General features: G+C 40.2%; 1 pseudogene; it reads left to right on the top strand.

Annotated features, from left to right (window-relative positions):
- The first annotated feature begins 10,980 nt into the window (after positions 1 to 10,980).
- The window catches only part of LOC131354931 (piggyBac transposable element-derived protein 4-like), a 30,087-nt pseudogene continuing 22,916 nt past the window's right edge, over positions 10,981 to 18,151 (top strand).

Below are 18,151 nucleotides of genomic sequence, written 5' to 3'. Positions count from 1 at the left end.
AAAAGAAAGTAAGCTGTCCTTGCAAACAGTTGTGCAAGACCCAAACCAGTACAGGACAGGTCCAGGTTGTGACAGCAAGGAATTAGTGCCTATAATGAACTCAGAATCTACACTGACCTAACAGTTCCTCATGGGCCCTTGATTGCTGTTGTAGAAAGGACATTAATCAGTTACAGTTACATTATTTACTGTCCAGTGTCACCCAAATGAGGACGAGGTTCCCTTCTGAGCCTGGTTCCTCTCAAGGTTTCTTCCTCATATCATCTCAGGGAGTTTTTCCTCGCCACCGTCACCTCAGCCCTGCTCAATAGGGATGAAATAGTTTAATAATTTAATTTAATAATTCTCTCCTTTCTCTGTTTCTCATGTTTTGTAAAGCTGCCCTGAATCTCTTTGCAAGCACATATTAAACTTGTCAATAACTGAGCTGAAATGTAAGTCATGACGCAGATATTCATCTTTACATATGACTACTCCAAGATATGTGACTTGGTTTTTGACTGGAATATTCCACAAACTGGTTAAATAACATTCTTTAAGAGGAAACAGAACTGATTTATTCTTATTCATTCTTAGCCCTGAAACATCTGGAAATTCTTTTACACAATTTACTGCTTTAATGATTTCATTCCTGTCTTTCACAAATAATGTAGTGTCATCTGTAAACTGATTTAATTTAAACTCTTTACCTAAGGCAGTAATGCCCTTAAAATGTCATTTTTAACATGAAGCACCTTGTCTGTTCCCTCTCTGTATTGTAAATCCAACTAGTGCAACCTTTGAGTTTTACCAGCTTTTAGAAAATACCTGTCAAACCCAAAAACTTCAATAGCTTTAAATAAAAAACTTGTGTTCTGTGGTATCAAATTCCTAGAAATCAACAAATAAGATCATATAATATACACCGTTCAGCCATAACATTATGACCACCTGCCTAATATTGTGCCGCTCCCCCTTTTGCTGCCAAAACAGCCCTGACCCGTCGAGGCATGGACTCCACTGAAGGTGTGCTGTGGGATCTGGAACCAAGATGTTAGCAGCAGATCATTCAAGTCCTGTAATTTGGTGGGGTGAGGCCTCCATGGATCAGACTTGTTTGTCCAGGACATCCCACAGATGCTGGATTGGACTGAGATCTGGGGAATTTGGAGACCAAGTCAACACCTCAAACTCATTGTTGTACTCATCAAACCATTCCTGAAACTTTTTTGCTTTGTTGCACGGCGCCTTATCCTTCTGAAAGAGGCCACAGCCATCAGGGAATACTGTTTCCATGAAAGGGTGTAGATGGTCTGGAACAATGCTTAGGTAGGTGGTACAGGTCAAAGTAACATCCACATGGACGGCAGGACCCAAGGTTTCCCAGCAGAACATTGTCCAAAGCATGACACTGCCTCCGTCGGCTCGCCTTCTTCCCATAGTGCCTCCTGGTGCCATGTGTTCCCCTGGTAAGCGAACAAACACCATCCACGTGATGTAAAAGAAAACGTGATTCATCAGACCAGGCCACCTTCTTCCATTGCTCTGTGGTCCAGTTCTGATGCTCACCTGCCCATTGTTGGCACTTTTGGTGGTGCACAGGGGTCAGTATGGGCACCCTGACTGGTCTGCAGCTATACAGCTCCATACACAACAAACTGTGATGTGTGAGTATTCTGACACCTTTTAGTCTTTATGCCAAAATTAAAGCAAATAATTTGGCATGATTATTTAATAGATTGATGTGTCTCCAGTTCTCTAAATATATAATGTTTTCGTTTGCCCCCGGTAATAAAGGAATGACAAAAAAGGGAGCTAACTTGTCTCGAAGAGTCTTATAAAACTCTTTAGCAAGCCCAACATTGTCCAGCTGTATTTGTAGTGATGATAAGTCAACTTTATTACCATTATTTTAAAATGATCATCATCCAATAATTTTATTCAATTTCCAATAGCCCCCTTTTTAATGTAGATTCATCATGACCATTTATATTAATAGAGACTGATATACCCTTGTGGTCAGTTAAAACTGACGGCTCTATACAAATGAACTGGACATATTCCTCTAGTGTATACGATATTAGGAAAAAATCTATGCGTGATAGTTTGGAATAATCTTTGTTACACCATGAATACATCCTTTTATCTAGATTATTGAGTCTCCAAATGTCAATTAGACCTAAACGTGCACATTCATGTTTGATTTCACACCAAGATTTCTTTCTTCTGGATGGCCATCGGTCTAAATCCTCATCGAATACACTACTGAATGACCATATTATTAATAATGTAATAAGCATTTTTAATGTTTATTTATACCTACCTCGTTATATCTTTTTTTTTCGCACTCATTACTAGACTCTTCAGTGACAAATGTGCACCCCCCCCATCAATGTCTGTAACATAGTTTCATTGTTATATTCAATAAAATGTGTGTAATATTTTGAAACATAAGTATTTTTATTATATTTTTATCCACAGCAGTGTTGGATGTTCCTCTTGAATGAACCGCAGGCACAGACCTCATCAGAGGAAGCCACCAAGAGTAAGCTACAACAGCAGCTCTTTGACACAATGACGCATACATGTTTAAGGAACTGAATCCATGTTTCATTTGTTTCTATAGGCTCTATATCGCACAAATATATCGAGACCCAGCAAGACCTCCTCTGTATGCAGCACAGAATACTGGCTGCTGTGGCTGTGCCAGGTGGAGAGGCAGAGGAGGACATTTCAGAAAATGGGAACTCTTGAAGAGTTCTTCAACAATTTGACCAAAAATTAGAACTGAAGGAGAAAGATGGTAATAAATATAGTTCTATATTATATACTACACATGTATTTAAGCTTTCAGTAATTATTTACAATTGCACTGCATTTACAGACACCTTTATCCAAAGCAGATCATTTTATCCAAAAACAAATAAAATGCTCACATCAAAATACACATATATGTACACACAGCTGTGGCCATTGTGGGTGTTTCTGTCTTTAATGAAAGGGTACCAACAATTTTGTATTGTATATAATATTTGTATTATAATATTATACTATTATGTTTGGCAGTCTATTACGGTGAATATTTTAAACAAATATGACATTATTATTATTATTATTATTATTATTATTATTAAAACTAAAACTACAAAAACATCTTCACATAATTAGCAATCAGTAGATCTACATTTAACATTCAGTTACTGTTTTTGCATATCGCATGTCATTTTAATATTTTACAACCACACATAGTTCATAAACAAGTTGAACAGATAAACTAAATGATTTGATAATTTACATCTAAGAGCAGTGATAAATGTTGCTGGAATGTGGCTTCTGGTGGCTTCTTTGTTCAACAACCCTCTTCTGGGCCAACTAAGAGCAGAGATAAGGTCACTTCCTCCAGAGCATCAAGAGTTCCTGGATGGAGCATAGGCCATGGTTCAGTGGAGAGAGGGAGGCTGTTATGACTTCTACGCTTCAGGGCTGCTGTGGAGGAGTGGAGAGAGGAGGAGAGGTTACTCTTATCTCCAGTATTGAGCACCTTTGAGATGGCTGGGAGGAAAGCTCCCTACACTCTCTGTGTGGAGGTGTTTCATGCACAGTCCTTGATGGGAGTTCCAGCCAGCAGATGGACTGAGTTTTTTGGCAACGAGTCAAACTTTTTGATCGCAAATTGCTTCTTTTCTTTTTTCTTTGGTTTTCTTTGGTTCTCTAAGTACTGTATAATTGGATGCTTTGTTTGTTTGTTTGTTTGTTTGTTTGTTTGTTAAAGGACTGCTGCCGTTAAGTTGTAGAAGAGCAGTCCTCACTCTTTTACCCAAAAAAGGTGACTTAAAGTACATAACTGTCTGACTCTCTCTCTCTCTGCCTCTCTCTCTCTCCTTCTCTTTCTCATCTCTCTCATATCTCTCTCCCTGCCTCTCTCTCTCCTTCTCTTTCTCATCTCTCTCATATCTCTCTCCCTGCCTCTCTCTCTCTCTCTCTCCCTGCCTCTCTCTTAACATTGAAAAATAAAATAACCTGATTATCTTCCAATTAAAGTACAAAAAATATGTTAAATATATATATATTTTTATTTTGTCCTGTATTGGGTCCGGGGTAGGTAGTGTGGGAAATAATTTTATAGTTTGGAGTGTATATGTGTGGAATTCTTGTTTGGTGTCGTATAAAATAACCAGGGGACAGCATGATTAAGTTATCAGGTAAAGTTTATTCATTAGGTCGTTTCTAAGAACTTCTTAAGATTCTAAGAACAATATAGGGTTTAACGCGAGATGTGGCTCGGTCGCTGGCCTTGCATGTAGTCTGCAAGGGCTTTAGAGAATGAGCAGCCGTATCGGTGATGTCAGTCTGGCTGGCTTTCCCAGCGGTAGCAGGCATGCCAAATTTGGACCAGTCAATATTGGAGCTGTACTCCAGGTCATCACGACCATTCTTCACCATGCTGATACCTTGAGAGGCAATGATCTCATCATGGAGCAAACGCAGAGCATGTTGAACAGCAATGGTAGTACCAGGTGAAATGTCTAGATAAAACATGCAGGAAAGAAAGATAGATGAAAAAAGCAGTGAAATGTAAAACGCAGTAATAAGGAAGAAAGTTGGGAGTAGACCCCTGTAAAGCTGAGAACTTACCCATGCTGTCCACTGTGGTTGAATAAATCACCTGAGGAAGTGGAGCTGAAGAAAATCCCACTGGTGGGGGCGGAGACGCCCACATTTTTAATATAATGATTCTCAGAAGTTTAATTATAATGGTATTCGAAAAGTTATAAATCCAAGGATAATGGTGTCAAAAAAGAACCTAATGCTCCAAAAAGAAAATAGGTGGGACTTTCTCAGCAGAAAGCTGGTGACGTGTTACATTTGCAGAGATAAGGAAAAATGAATAAAAAGACGGTGTTTGGAGATGCCAGGAGAGAGGTTGTTGGGACGTTCATGCGTGAGCATCTCAATTCTTGTAACCAGCTGATTGCAAATAAAACCTTGTAGCTGCATTCATCCAGTCTGCATGATTCGCCTTCTTTAGTTAGAGTCTTGCTCAAACTGAGCTGTTGGGTCAATGTGGAATTGGAGTCAGATAATTACAAAGTAAGTGTCAGATAGTGAGTTTTTCGTGTGGACCAAGAATTGTTTTGGTGACCCCGACGTGATTGGCATATACGTGATTTGAGCAAAGAACAGCGGAGCCCCGGACCTGGGACTGTGGTTACGGCCACCACCCACGGACCAGACACTGGATCCATCTAGGGCAAAGGTAAGGCAGAAGCCTGTGTAATCAAAATTCTGCATTAGTTGTGCGTGGTCCGGGGGAGGTGGAGGTGCCAGGGCCAGGAACGGAGGAGCTCTGTCTTGTCTAGATAGAGTAAGAGTAAGTTGAAGTTATATAAAATTATATGATAAAATGCATGATAAAGACTGGATGATGTCAGATGTGTGAATGAGTAAAGGCCTGTATGATCGAAAGTCCTGATGAGTTCCAGGTGGTATGAGAGAAATTCCTGTGAAAAATCCCTTATTTGGAAGCAAACAGAGCGGTCAGTAGCAGAAAGTGAATTCTGTGAATGAGATCCCTGTCACTGGACGAAGAAGAACAAGGTTAAGTAACAGGTGTGGAAAAAAGACAAGTAAAAATTCCTGGATCCGGGTGTTAGTGAAAGGAATTAAAGAGAAACAAGAGAATAAGAGATAAAAGAGAAAACATAGTAAAATTCCCGGGTCCAGGTGTGAGAAATAAAGAGAAAAGTGATGAAGAAATAAGCGCTGAGTAGAAAAATTCCTGGATCCAGGTGTTAGTAAAAAGGGGAAGAGTAAGTGTATAAAAAGAGAAAAGAGGGCCCTGTTGTCTGTCCTTACTGTCTGTTGTTTGTCACTGTTGTCTCTCTTTGTTGTTTGTGGGAATGAATGGAAAAACTGTGTGATTTTGAGTGTAATGATGAAGTGGAAATGATGAAGACAAACCAAGAGTAACCTTAGCATGGGTCCAGCTTATAATTAGAATAAATCTTGTATTGAAACGGCCATCCACATACAGAAGAAAAAGACCAGTGCCTGGTGCGAGCATACATTTAAAATTACTGTGTGTTAAACTACTTGAAAAATACGTGTACCTGCTATATGTATATTTGTGCTTGTATGATAGTGCTTTTTGCTTAGAAAACGTGTGGTTTGACATCCATGGGGTCCATATGTAGATATTATCTATTTTTAGAACGTTACTGTTTCTGAATGGTGGAGGTGTTTGTATCTGCATGTACGGGAAGGCATCGTGCGAGTGCTTACTTTACCATTCCAGAAGAGCTAGGTGAGGAAATCCCAAACATCATTACTGAAAAAGCAGAGACACGTGGGTTGAGATTACATCACTGTAGTCCACAGCCCTTCCAGCGAATTGGATACAAGTTTCCAAATAGATTTGAGCGACAGTTTGCAGAAGCAACCCTAGAATTATTGAGAAAGGAACAAAGAAAACGTCTGGTAAGGGTTAACTTAGCGTGGCCCACAACTCCAAGAGATCCCCAATATATAGAAGCTTGGATTAGTGTGTGGCAGTTGGGACGGGATCGCAGGCTGTGGAGACGTTTCATTGTAGCGAATTTGGCAGTTGACCCACAAGTGATAACAAAGAATTAGACTGAGGAGTGTGTGGGGAAAATTGGGTGCTTTCCAGGCTGCTGGAGAAGTGTGTGTGTGTGCCACGATGTGTGTGTGAGTGTGAAGAACTCCCTAAGGAGGAGAGGATTTTTGCCCAGAACAATCGTGGGAGAGAGCTGTGTGTATGTACAGTTTGAGAAATCCATCGTTTGGAAACATCTCTTGTGAGCCTCATACAAAGCCAAAATTGACTATTGACCTATTGAGAGATGTTTTGTGTATAATCAGGAGAAAAGAATAACCAGAAAGAATCCACCTAAAACTTGGTTTTGTATTTTATTAGGTCATTCAGTGACTTGCAAGTCTGTCCTTTTCCTGTATAATAATCTGCCGGCCATTACATATTCCTCTCTTTTTATGGTGTATGTAGTGGGCACAGAGAGCCTTGTGCCACACCTCCGTGTGGTCAGTGTAGAGCAGGAGATTTGTAATGGTGATTTTGGCTCCTGATTGAATAAAATCAGCTGTAAGTGATTCTGGGGTTTCTTTTAGGATTTTGTGTTTGTAGGTTTTTTTAGCCTGTGCATTTTTTAAGTCATTTGGGTAGGATATGGCGAGGGGGCGGAGCTTACTTAGTGTTGCATCAGCCATGGCTCACACTTTGTTGTTAGCTTAGTTAGCGGTGTAGCAGAGAAGAAGCAAAATATAATATATGGAAAAATCCAAATTTGTTTAGTTTGCTTTCTGTCCATATCTTCTGACTTCTGTAGAAGATATGAACAGAAAGTGTCTCTAAAGTATTCAGTCACTTGTTTTATTTTCTCTGTTTTGTCTGACCTCTCACTCTGGCTCCACCCGCTCCTCTTCAGTTAGCCAATGGTCAAATTTAAAATATTTCACTTTTCTTCTGGAAATAAAAGTTGGTGTCCAAAAAGATAATCCTCTGTTTATATTCTTATATTATTGCTGTATTTTTGCTGTTTTACATTGGTTTATCTCCTCTTACAACTATCTTATTTGTACAAATATTTGGAGCTTCAGAGAAACATGACTCCTCTCCTCTCTCTCTTTCATCATCATCTCTCTCTCTCTCTCTCTCTCTCTCTCTCTCTCTCTCTCATCATCATCTCTCTCTCTCTTTCATCATCATCTCTCTCTCTCTCTCTCTCTCTCTCTCATGATCTCTCTCTCTCTCTCTCTCCCTCTTTCTCATCTCTCTCTTTCATCATCATCTCTGTCTCTCTTTCATCATCATCTCTCTCTCTCTCTCTCTCTCTCTCATCTCTCTCTCTCTCTTTCATCATCTCTCTCCCTCTCCCTCTTTCTCATCTCTCTCTCTCTCTCTCTCTCTCTCCCTCTCTCTCTCTCATCATCATCATCTCTCTCTCTCTCTTTCATCATCTCTCTCTCTCTCTCTCTCTCTCCCTCTTTCTCATCTCTCTCTCTTTCATCATCATCTCTCTCTCTCTCTCTCTCCCTCTCTCTCTCTCATCATCATCATCTCTCTCTCTCTTTCATCATCTCTCTCTCTCTCTCTCTCCCTCTTTCTCATCTCTCTCTCTCTTTCATCATCACTCTCTCTCTCTCTCTCTCTCTCTCTCTCTTTCTCATCTCTCTCTCTTTCATCATCATCTCTCTCTCTCTCTCATCATCATCTCTCTCTCTCTTTCATCATATCTCTCTCTCTCTCTCTCTCTCTCTCTCTCTCTCTCTCTTTCATCATCATCTCTCTCTCCCTCTTTCTCATCTCTCTCTCTCTCTCTCTCTCTCTCTCTCTCTCTCTCTCTCTCCCTATTTCTCATCTCTCTCTCTCTTTCATCATCATCATCATCATCATCTCTCTCTCTCTCTCTCTCTCATCTCTCATCTCAAATTCAAATTCAAATGAGCTTTATTGACATGACTGTTATAGGACAGTGTTGCCAAAGCATTGACAATTATACATTCAGTTCATTTTTAAATCACATTTAAAGTGGGAAGTAGAGAGAAAAAATAATAAAATAATAATAATAATAAAAATAATAATAATGAAAAAAAAAAAATTCAAAGAAGTATATATTTTGTCACATTAGAAGAAGAGTTTGTGAACACATTCAGGTAGAATTCAGGTAGAATTTGCCCTGTGTGAGAGATATATACACTATATTGCCAAAAGTATTCGCTCACCCATCCAAATAAACAGAATCAGGTGTTCCAATCACTTCCATGGCCACAGGTGTATAAAATCAAGCACCTAGGCATGCAGACTGTTTTTACAAACATTTGTGAAAGAATGGGTCGCTCTCAGGAGCTCAGTGAATTCCAGCGTGGAACTGTGATAGGATGCCACCTGTGCAACAAATCCAGTCGTGAAATTTCCTCGCTCCTAAATATTCCACAGTCAACTGTCAGCTGTATTATAAGAACGTGGAAGTGTTTGGGAACAACAGCAACTCAGCCACGAAGTGGTAGGCCACGTAAACTGACGGAGCGGGGTCAGCGGATGCTGAGGCGCATAGTGCGAAGAGGTCGCCAACTTTCTGCAGAGTCAATCGCTACAGACCTCCAAACTTCATGTGGCCTTCAGATTAGCTCAAGAACAGTGCGCAGAGAGCTTCATGGAATGGGTTTCCATGGCCGAGCAGCTGCATCCAAGCCATACATCACCAAGTGCAATGCAAAGCGTCGGATGCAGTGGTGTAAAGCACGCCGCCACTGGACTCTAGAGCAGTGGAGACGCGTTCTCTGGAGTGACAAATCGTGCTTCTCCATCTGGCAATCTGATGGACGAGTCTGGGTTTGGCGGTTGCCAGGAGAACGGTACTTGTCTGACTGCATTGTGCCAAGTGTAAAGTCTGGTGGAGGGGAGATTATGGTGTGGGGTTGTTTTTCAGGAGCTGGGCTTGGCCCCTTAGTTCCAGTGAAAGGAACTCTGAATGCTTCAGCATACCAAGACATTTTGGACAATTCCATGCCCCCAACTTTGTGGGAACAGTTTGGAGCTGGCCCCTTCCTCTTCCAACATGACTGTGCACCAGTGACCAAAGCAAGGTCCATAAAGACATGGATGACAGAGTCTGGTGTGGAGGAACTTGACTGGCCTGCACAGAGTCCTGACCTCAACCTGATAGAACACCTTTGGGATGAATTAGAGCGGAGACTGAGAGCCAGGCCTTCTCGTCCAACATCAGTGTGTGACCTCACAAATGCGCTTCTGGAAGAATGGCCAAAAATTCCCATAAACACACTCCTAAACCTTGTGGACCGCCTTCCCAGAAGAGTTGAAGCTGTTATAGCTGCAAAGGGTGGACCGACGTCATATTGAACCCTATGGATTAGGAATGGGATGTCACTTAAGTTCATATGCGAGTCAAGGCAGGTGAGCGAATACTTTTCGCAATATAGTGTATGTCTATTGCATAGTGTATTTGCTGCACTCAGTAAGGAAGTGCAGTTCGTCCTCTACCGCTCACTGTGTGCAGTGTGTTTGTTTGTTTTAATTTGGCCTGTCTGAGCTGGACAGATGGGTTTAAGTGGTGTTTCTCTGCTATATAAGATAAAAGGTCACTCTCTGGGTGTCATGCTCTGTGTGTAAAGGCCCAGTGGTGGTAGTGCCCAGGGGGTGAGTCTGACAGCTGGAACCAGAATTTAGCCGTTCTTTTCTGAATATCAGCTAGTAGAGGGAACCTGAGCGAGCTTCACCCTGCAGCCCAGATTCGGGATGTTTCTGTGGATTCCCAGGATATTTTTGCAGAATTCACTGTGGAAGATTTCAGATGGGCTTTTTTCCCAGGAATCATAATTGAGTTGATATTTGGGAGCCCAGATTTCGCTGCCATATAATAAAATTGGCCTTACACTCCAAAAAATGATGCCCGTGTCGCCACATGCGAGTCCCGCTCCACAGTATGGGAAACACTGTGTTAAACTGATATTCTTGGTGTAATAATAAGATGGATAGTACAGCAAACAAAGATCAGTATCAGACTGACTCCTCACCATTGTACTTTAAAATCAATCAATCAAAGTCTGCATTTCTGTAGACATTTTTTAGCTTTTGAAGCCATAAAATCTATCAGTTTGTCATACCTTGGAAAGGTTATGGAGAAGGGATAATAGACTCAACACTCTATTTAAGTATAAATAAATAATAAATATAAATAATAAATCCATCATTTTGAATGATAAAATCATTCATATGAATCATATTAGTAATGGGCGAAGACACGCCTTGTTAGCCTTTAATTAACTGCAGCAGTCAAAATAAAAATAGCCAAAAGAAAACGAATACAAAAGTAGCATTCAGAAGTAGGCTTTTTCATAGCTGTACATTATATTTATCAGCATTTATTAGTTATTTTCTCCATGTTATGTCCTCTCATTTCAGACAGTCTCTCTTGTGGATACGTCTTCATCAACAGACCCAAGATGGAGTCATCTCCAGGTGTCATCATTCCTGATAGCTCAGCCGGACAGCCAGGGCCAGACGTTTCGAATCCTGGTACTCCTGATGCAGGCCTGGGAGTGTTTAATGAAGGAGAGACTAGCACAAGTCCCTTCTCTCCTGAGGTTGTTTTTTTTTTTTAATTTTTAATAATTGTGGTTTTATTGATATAACCGTAAATGGTGATCTTTAGGGTACAGGTTATGATCAGTCATTTCCAGTGGGAATCATTACCTATTAATTTTACATCTTTGTTAGCATATTTTTTTAAGAAAATGTTAGGCTTAAATGGACAATGCTGAAATACCAACATATTTCAAACTTAGTATAATAAAACTTATAGTAAAATTCTGACAGTACTTGAGTTTTTCTGGCCTTTAGTTATTGTATAGACTACAGCTGGAGTTGACAGGTAAACTAAACAATAGACCTATACAGCGTTAAAATGTGTTGCAATATGTTCAAGTGTTTTTCAAAGCATGAAATGAAATAATTGTTCATGGATTCACCATAAAACACAATTTAATTAATTTTTCATTAATTTCTTTGTAACTTTCTGAACAAAATCATATTTTTGGGAAACAAAAGTGAATATTAAGTGATATGGTGTATCTTTTGAAAATGCTTTCATTAATTTTTGGTATACATGGTCTCTAGCAGTTTGTCAGATTCCATAAAGTTTAGATGCCCCCAAAGAAGCTGAAAAAATGAACGTAATATTTTTTTTTTAAGGAAAATCACTGGATACCTGGTGTGTGAAATATGACATTTCTGTATTGATTTACTTCTTTCTAAAAGCCAGTAGACAGAGACCAGTTTTACTTTCACAAATTAAGGAACAAGCTTTACATATTAAAATGTCATGCTGCTTTACCCAACAGAGTCAAGTCAAAACAAACAAACAACACCACCGAATTCACACCGGAGAGAAGCCTCATCACTGCTCACAGTGCGGGATGAGTTTTAGGCAGCCGAGTCATCTCAAACAACACCACCGAATTCACACCGGAGAGAAGCCTTATCACTGCTCACAGTGCGGGATGAGTTTTAGGCAGCCGAGTCATCTCAAACGACACCACCGAATTCACACCGGAGAGAAGCCTTATCACTGCTCACAGTGCGGGATGAGTTTTAGGGAGCTGAGTCATCTCAAACGACACCACCGAATTCATACTGGAGAGAAGCCTCATCACTGCTCACAGTGCGGGATGAGTTTTAGGCAGCTGAGTTATCTCAAACGACACCACCGAATTCACACCGGAGAGAAGCCTTATCACTGCTCACAGTGCGGGATGAGTTTTAGGGAGCTGAGTCATCTCAAACATCATCAGTACATTCACACAGGACAAAAGCCATATAACTGTTCACTGTGTTCCAAGTTTTTTTCTCAATTAAACGATCTCAATATACATCAGCGCATTCACACAGGAGAAAGGCCCTATCACTGCTCACAGTGTGAGAAGTCTTTTACCCATTTAGGCACACTCAAACAACATCAGCGCATGCACACAGGAGAAAAGCCCTGTCACTGCTCACAGTGCGAGAAGTCTTTTACCAGATCAGGGGCACTCAAAAAACATCAGCGCATTCACACAGGAGAAAACCATGGACAAAACACCTAGGAAAGACAAATGCACAAAGTCATCAGCTTCTGTAGTATGAATTTCTAGAGAGATGTGCATTGTTTTCAGTGCACTGTAATTTGGATATGATATAAAAAAAAACTGTAAAAGATATTGTCTGTAATTTAACAAACGACTTTCTCAAAACAGGCATTTGTTGAGACAATTAACCCTCTGACACATAGCGGTCACTGCAGTGGACAGCTAATTACAAAACTTTTCCTCTTAAATGCAGTGCTTTCTATAGTGGACCTGTTTATCAACCTCTTCAGTGCTCTCTGCTGCTCCACTCCATTGAGGTTTATTCAGTGGTCAGTCGGTGTAACTGCAAGTAAATTTCCTCTGAATCTAAGATGGCAGACAGCCACACTTGTTGACTACTGCTGGCATATTCTGTCAATCTTTCTATTCCAGAAGAACCCATCCATCCATCCATTGTCTATACCCACTTATTCCTAATTAGAAGAACCCTAATCATCATTATATATATATATATATATATATATATATATATATATATATATATATATATATATATATATATATATATATATATATATGATGATATACAGTAATATCTATGTCATAATATTATTCTTTTATTTTTGAAAATTTAATTTCATATAAGTAGTAATGATTATGATTAACCATGTATCCAATGAAGTAGACATCATGTGTCATCAAGTATTTTTCCAACACAAGTCATGTAATTACTTCACCTTTTCTTGTGACTGTTTTGGTATATTTGCTATGTTTATTTGGTATTCATTTAAAAATATACAGTTTTGTGAGTCACAAATATTATTGTTATTATTCTAATCCAGCTCACATTCTGTGATGGTGTGCTTTGCCGCAAATACTAAATAAAACTGATGGTGCACATTATTATCATTTATGTACAGCTGTGCTGTTTTATTTACATATCTAAAACTTAGTATTCTGACAGTACTTGTGTTTTTCTGGCCTTTAGCTATTGTATAGGCTACAAGCAGAGCTGACAGGTAAACTAAATGATAGGCCTACAGAATACAGTTTTATGTTGAGTGCTCAGGCTCATGTAGTCCACTGGATTGGACATTTCTGCAACTTTCTGAACAAAATCATATTTTGGGGGGGGGATCATGACTCAGGCGTTCATATTCCATGCATCAAAGGGTTAAATATATTATTAGTTTTAATTTAAATTAAAATAAATATACATTTTAATTGTTCTGAATCAACAATAACACATTTTGTATGAAGTACACAAAGTATTTTAGTATGTTAACAGCTTAGTTAGAAATACTAAGAAAACACAACTACAACAACAACTGCTTAAAATAATGAATTTGATATTACTCAAAAACATCAAGTACAGTCAACATAAAAAATAGATCTGATGAAATGGAGTAATTCTTTCAGTCCTCCTTGGCTTTACACTCTGCTACTGTTACCCACCCTCTTGTTTTGTGATGAAAAACATTCACATACACTGAAAAAATGTTTTGTTAGATTTACTTCATTTTAAAATTAAAAAGGTTTGCACAAAACAGTTTTATTTAGATATGTTGTTCAGTAGGTTGTTTATGTTTATCACAATTTTTAAGCGGTACACTTCCTTATCTTCGAAGCACCCTTCACTCATTAATTGCTTTATTCTTTCAGTCTTTTTTAAGTCTGGAAAATAATCACTGATTTTAACCACTCATATTTTTGTTATTTTAAGTAGCAACCATATTGAATATTCATGAGGTGACGTTCATGAAATGCGCGGATGAATACAGTTTCTATAGTGGCAAACTTTACTTACATATGACCACCCTACGCTGAGAAATTTGTTCCCAAATTCAGCCCAAAATATTTGTGCTTCCCAACCAGCTACAGTCATTCTGAACAACATGGGCGCTTGTCAGCTTCTGCAGTAAAACGTGAACTCATGATGCCTTGAAAGTGGACAATACCGCCTTTTTGAAAAAAACGTGTTTAGGGTTCAGATCATGTTATTTGTGGAGAATAACTAACGACAATCAGTTCATTTTTTGTGTGTTTGTGTGTGTGCTTGTGTGGGGTGTTGAGATTGTGTTTGTGTGTGTGTTTGTGTGGGGTGTTGAGATTGTGTTTGTGTGTTGTGTTTGTGTGGGGTGTTGAGATTGTGTTTGTGTGTTGTGTTTGTGTGGGGTGTTGAGATTGTGTTTGTGTGTTGTGTTTGTGTGGGTGTTGAGATTGTGTTTGTGTGTGTGTTTGTGTGGGGTGTTGAGATTGTGTTTGTGTGTGTGCTTGTGTGGGGTGTTGAGATTGTGTTTGTGTGTTGTGTTTGTGTGGGGTGTTGAGATTGTGTTTGTGTGTGTGTTTGTGTGGGGTGTTGAGATTGTGTTTGTGTGTTGTGTTTGTGTGGGGTGGTGAGATTGTGTTTGTCTGTGTGTTTGTGTGGGGTGTTGAGATTGTGTTTGTGTGTTGTGTTTGTGTGGGGTGTTGAGATTGTGTTTGTGTGTTGTGTTTGTGTGGGGTGTTGAGATTGTGTTTGTGTGTTGTGTTTGTGTGGGGTGTTGAGATTGTGTTTGTGTGTTGTGTTTGTGTGGGGTGTTGAGATTGTGTTTGTGTGTTGTGTTTGTGTGGGGTGTTGAGATTGTGTTTGTGTGTGTGTTTGTGTGGGGTGTTGAGATTGTGTTTGTGTGTGTGCTTGTGTGGGGTGTTGAGATTGTGTTTGTGTGTTGTGTTTGTGTGGGGTGTTGAGATTGTGTTTGTGTGGGGTGTTGAGATTGTGTTTGTGTGGGGTGTTGAAATTGTGTTTGTGTGTTGTGTTTGTGTGGGGTGTTGAGATTGTGTTTGTGTGTGTGTTTGTGTGGGGTGTTGAGATTGTGTTTGTGTGTGTGTTTGTGTGGGGTGTTGAGATTGTGTTTGTGTGTGTGCTTGTGTGGGGTGTTGAGATTGTGTTTGTGTGTTGTGTTTGTGTGGGGTGTTGAGATTGTGTTTGTGTGTGTGCTTGTGTGGGGTGTTGAGATTGTGTTTGTGTGTTGTGTTTGTGTGGGGTGTTGAGATTGTGTTTGTGTGGGGTGTTGAGATTGTGTTTGTGTGTTGTGTTTGTGTGTGGGGTGTTGAGATTGTGTTTGTGTGTGTGTTTGTGTGGGGTGTTGAGATTGTGTTTGTGTGTGTGTTTGTGTGGGGTGTTGAGATTGTGTTTGTGTGTTGTGTTTGTGTGGGGTGGTGAGATTGTGTTTGTGTGTTGTGTTTGTGTGGGGTGTTGAGATTGTGTTTGTGTGTTGTGTTTGTGTGGGGTGTTGAGATTGTGTTTGTCTGTGTGTTTGTGTGGGGTGTTTAGATTGTGTTTGTGTGTTGTGTTTGTGTGGGGTGTTGAGATTGTGTTTGTGTGTGTGTTTGTGTGGGGTGTTGAGATTGTGTTTGTGTGTTGTGTTTGTGTGGGTGTTGAGATTGTGTTTGTCTGTGTGTTTGTGTGGGTGTTGAGATTGTGTTTGTGTGTGTGTTTGTGTGGGGTGTTGAAATTGTGTTTGTGTGTTGTGTTTGTGTGGGTGTTGAGATTGTGTTTGTGTGTGTGTTTGTGTGGGGTGTTGAGATTGTGTTTGTGTGTGTGTTTGTGTGGGGTGTTGAGATTGTGTTTGTGTGTGTGCTTGTGTGGGGTGTTGAGATTGTGTTTGTGTGTTGTGTTTGTGTGGGGTGTTGAGATTGTGTTTGTGTGTGTGCTTGTGTGGGGTGTTGAGATTGTGTTTGTGTGTTGTGTTTGTGTGGGGTGTTGAGATTGTGTTTGTGTGGGGTGTTGAGATTGTGTTTGTGTGTTGTGTTTGTGTGGGGTGTTGAGATTGTGTTTGTGTGTGTGTTTGTGTGGGGTGTTGAGATTGTGTTTGTGTGTGTGTTTGTGTGGGGTGTTGAGATTGTGTTTGTGTGTTGTGTTTGTGTGGGGTGTTGAGATTGTGTTTGTGTGTTGTGTTTGTGTGGGGTGTTGAGATTGTGTTTGTGTGTTGTGTTTGTGTGGGGTGTTGAGATTGTGTTTGTCTGTGTGTTTGTGTGGGGTGTTTAGATTGTGTTTGTGTGTTGTGTTTGTGTGGGGTGTTGAGATTGTGTTTGTGTGTGTGTTTGTGTGGGGTGTTGAGATTGTGTTTGTGTGTTGTGTTTGTGTGGGGTGTTGAGATTGTGTTTGTCTGTGTGTTTGTGTGGGGTGTTGAGATTGTGTTTGTGTGTTGTGTTTGTGTGGGGTGTTGAGATTGTGTTTGTGTGTTGTGTTTGTGTGGGGTGTTGAGATTGTGTTTGTGTGTTGTGTTTGTGTGGGGTGTTGAGATTGTGTTTGTGTGTGTGTTTGTGTGGGGTGTTGAGATTGTGTTTGTGTGTGTGTTTGTGTGGGGTGTTGAGATTGTGTTTGTGTGTTGTGTTTGTGTGGGGTGTTGAGATTGTGTTTGTGTGGGGTGTTGAAATTGTGTTTGTGTGTTGTGTTTGTGTGGGGTGTTGTGATTGTGTTTGTGTGTGTGTTTGTGTGGGGTGTTGAGATTGTGTTTGTGTGTGTGTTTGTGTGGGGTGTTGAGATTGTGTTTGTGTGTGTGTTTGTGTGGGTGTTGAGATTGTGTTTGTGTGTTGTGTTTGTGTGGGGTGTTGAGATTGTGTTTGTGTGTTGTGTGTGTGTGGGGTGTTGAGATTGTGTTTGTGTGTTGTGTTTGTGTGGGGTGTTGAGATTGTGTTTGTCTGTGTGTTTGTGTGGGGTGTTTAGATTGTGTTTGTGTGTTGTGTTTGTGTGGGGTGTTGAGATTGTGTTTGTGTGTGTGTTTGTGTGGGGTGTTGAGATTGTGTTTGTGTGTTGTGTTTGTGTGGGGTGTTGAGATTGTGTTTGTCTGTGTGTTTGTGTGGGGTGTTGAGATTGTGTTTGTGTGTTGTGTTTGTGTGGGGTGTTGAGATTGTGTTTGTGTGTTGTGTTTGTGTGGGGTGTTGAGATTGTGTTTGTGTGTTGTGTTTGTGTGGGGTGTTGAGATTGTGTTTGTGTGTGTGTTTGTGTGGGGTGTTGAGATTGTGTTTGTGTGTGTGTTTGTGTGGGGTGTTGAGATTGTGTTTGTGTGTTGTGTTTGTGTGGGGTGTTGAGATTGTGTTTGTGTGTGTGTTGAAATTGTGTTTGTGTGTTGTGTTTGTGTGGGTGTTGAGATTGTGTTTGTGTGTGTGTTTGTGTGGGGTGTTGAGATTGTGTTTGTGTGTGTGTTTGTGTGGGGTGTTGAGATTGTGTTTGTGTGTGTGTTTGTGTGGGTGTTGAGATTGTGTTTGTGTGTTGTGTTTGTGTGGGGTGTTGAGATTGTGTTTGTGTGTTGTGTTTGTGTGGAGTGTTGAGATTGTGTTTGTGTGTTGTGTTTGTGTGGGGTGTTGAGATTGTGTTTGTGTGTTGTGTTTGTGTGTGCTTGTGTGGGGTGTTGAGATTGTGTTTGTGTGTTGTGTTTGTGTGTGCTTGTGTGGGGTGTTGAGATTGTGTTTGTGTGTGTGTTTGTGTGTGCTTGTGTGGGGTGTTGAGATTGTCTTTGTGTGTGTGTTTGTGTGGGGTGTTGAGATTGTGTTTGTGTGTGTGTTT

The sequence above is a fragment of the Hemibagrus wyckioides genome, linkage group LG06 (assembly GCF_019097595.1).
Source record: "Hemibagrus wyckioides isolate EC202008001 linkage group LG06, SWU_Hwy_1.0, whole genome shotgun sequence".
NCBI lineage: Eukaryota > Metazoa > Chordata > Actinopteri > Siluriformes > Bagridae > Hemibagrus > Hemibagrus wyckioides.
Note: the sequence above shows the minus strand (reverse complement) of the source record. Positions and strands in the feature narration are given on the sequence as shown.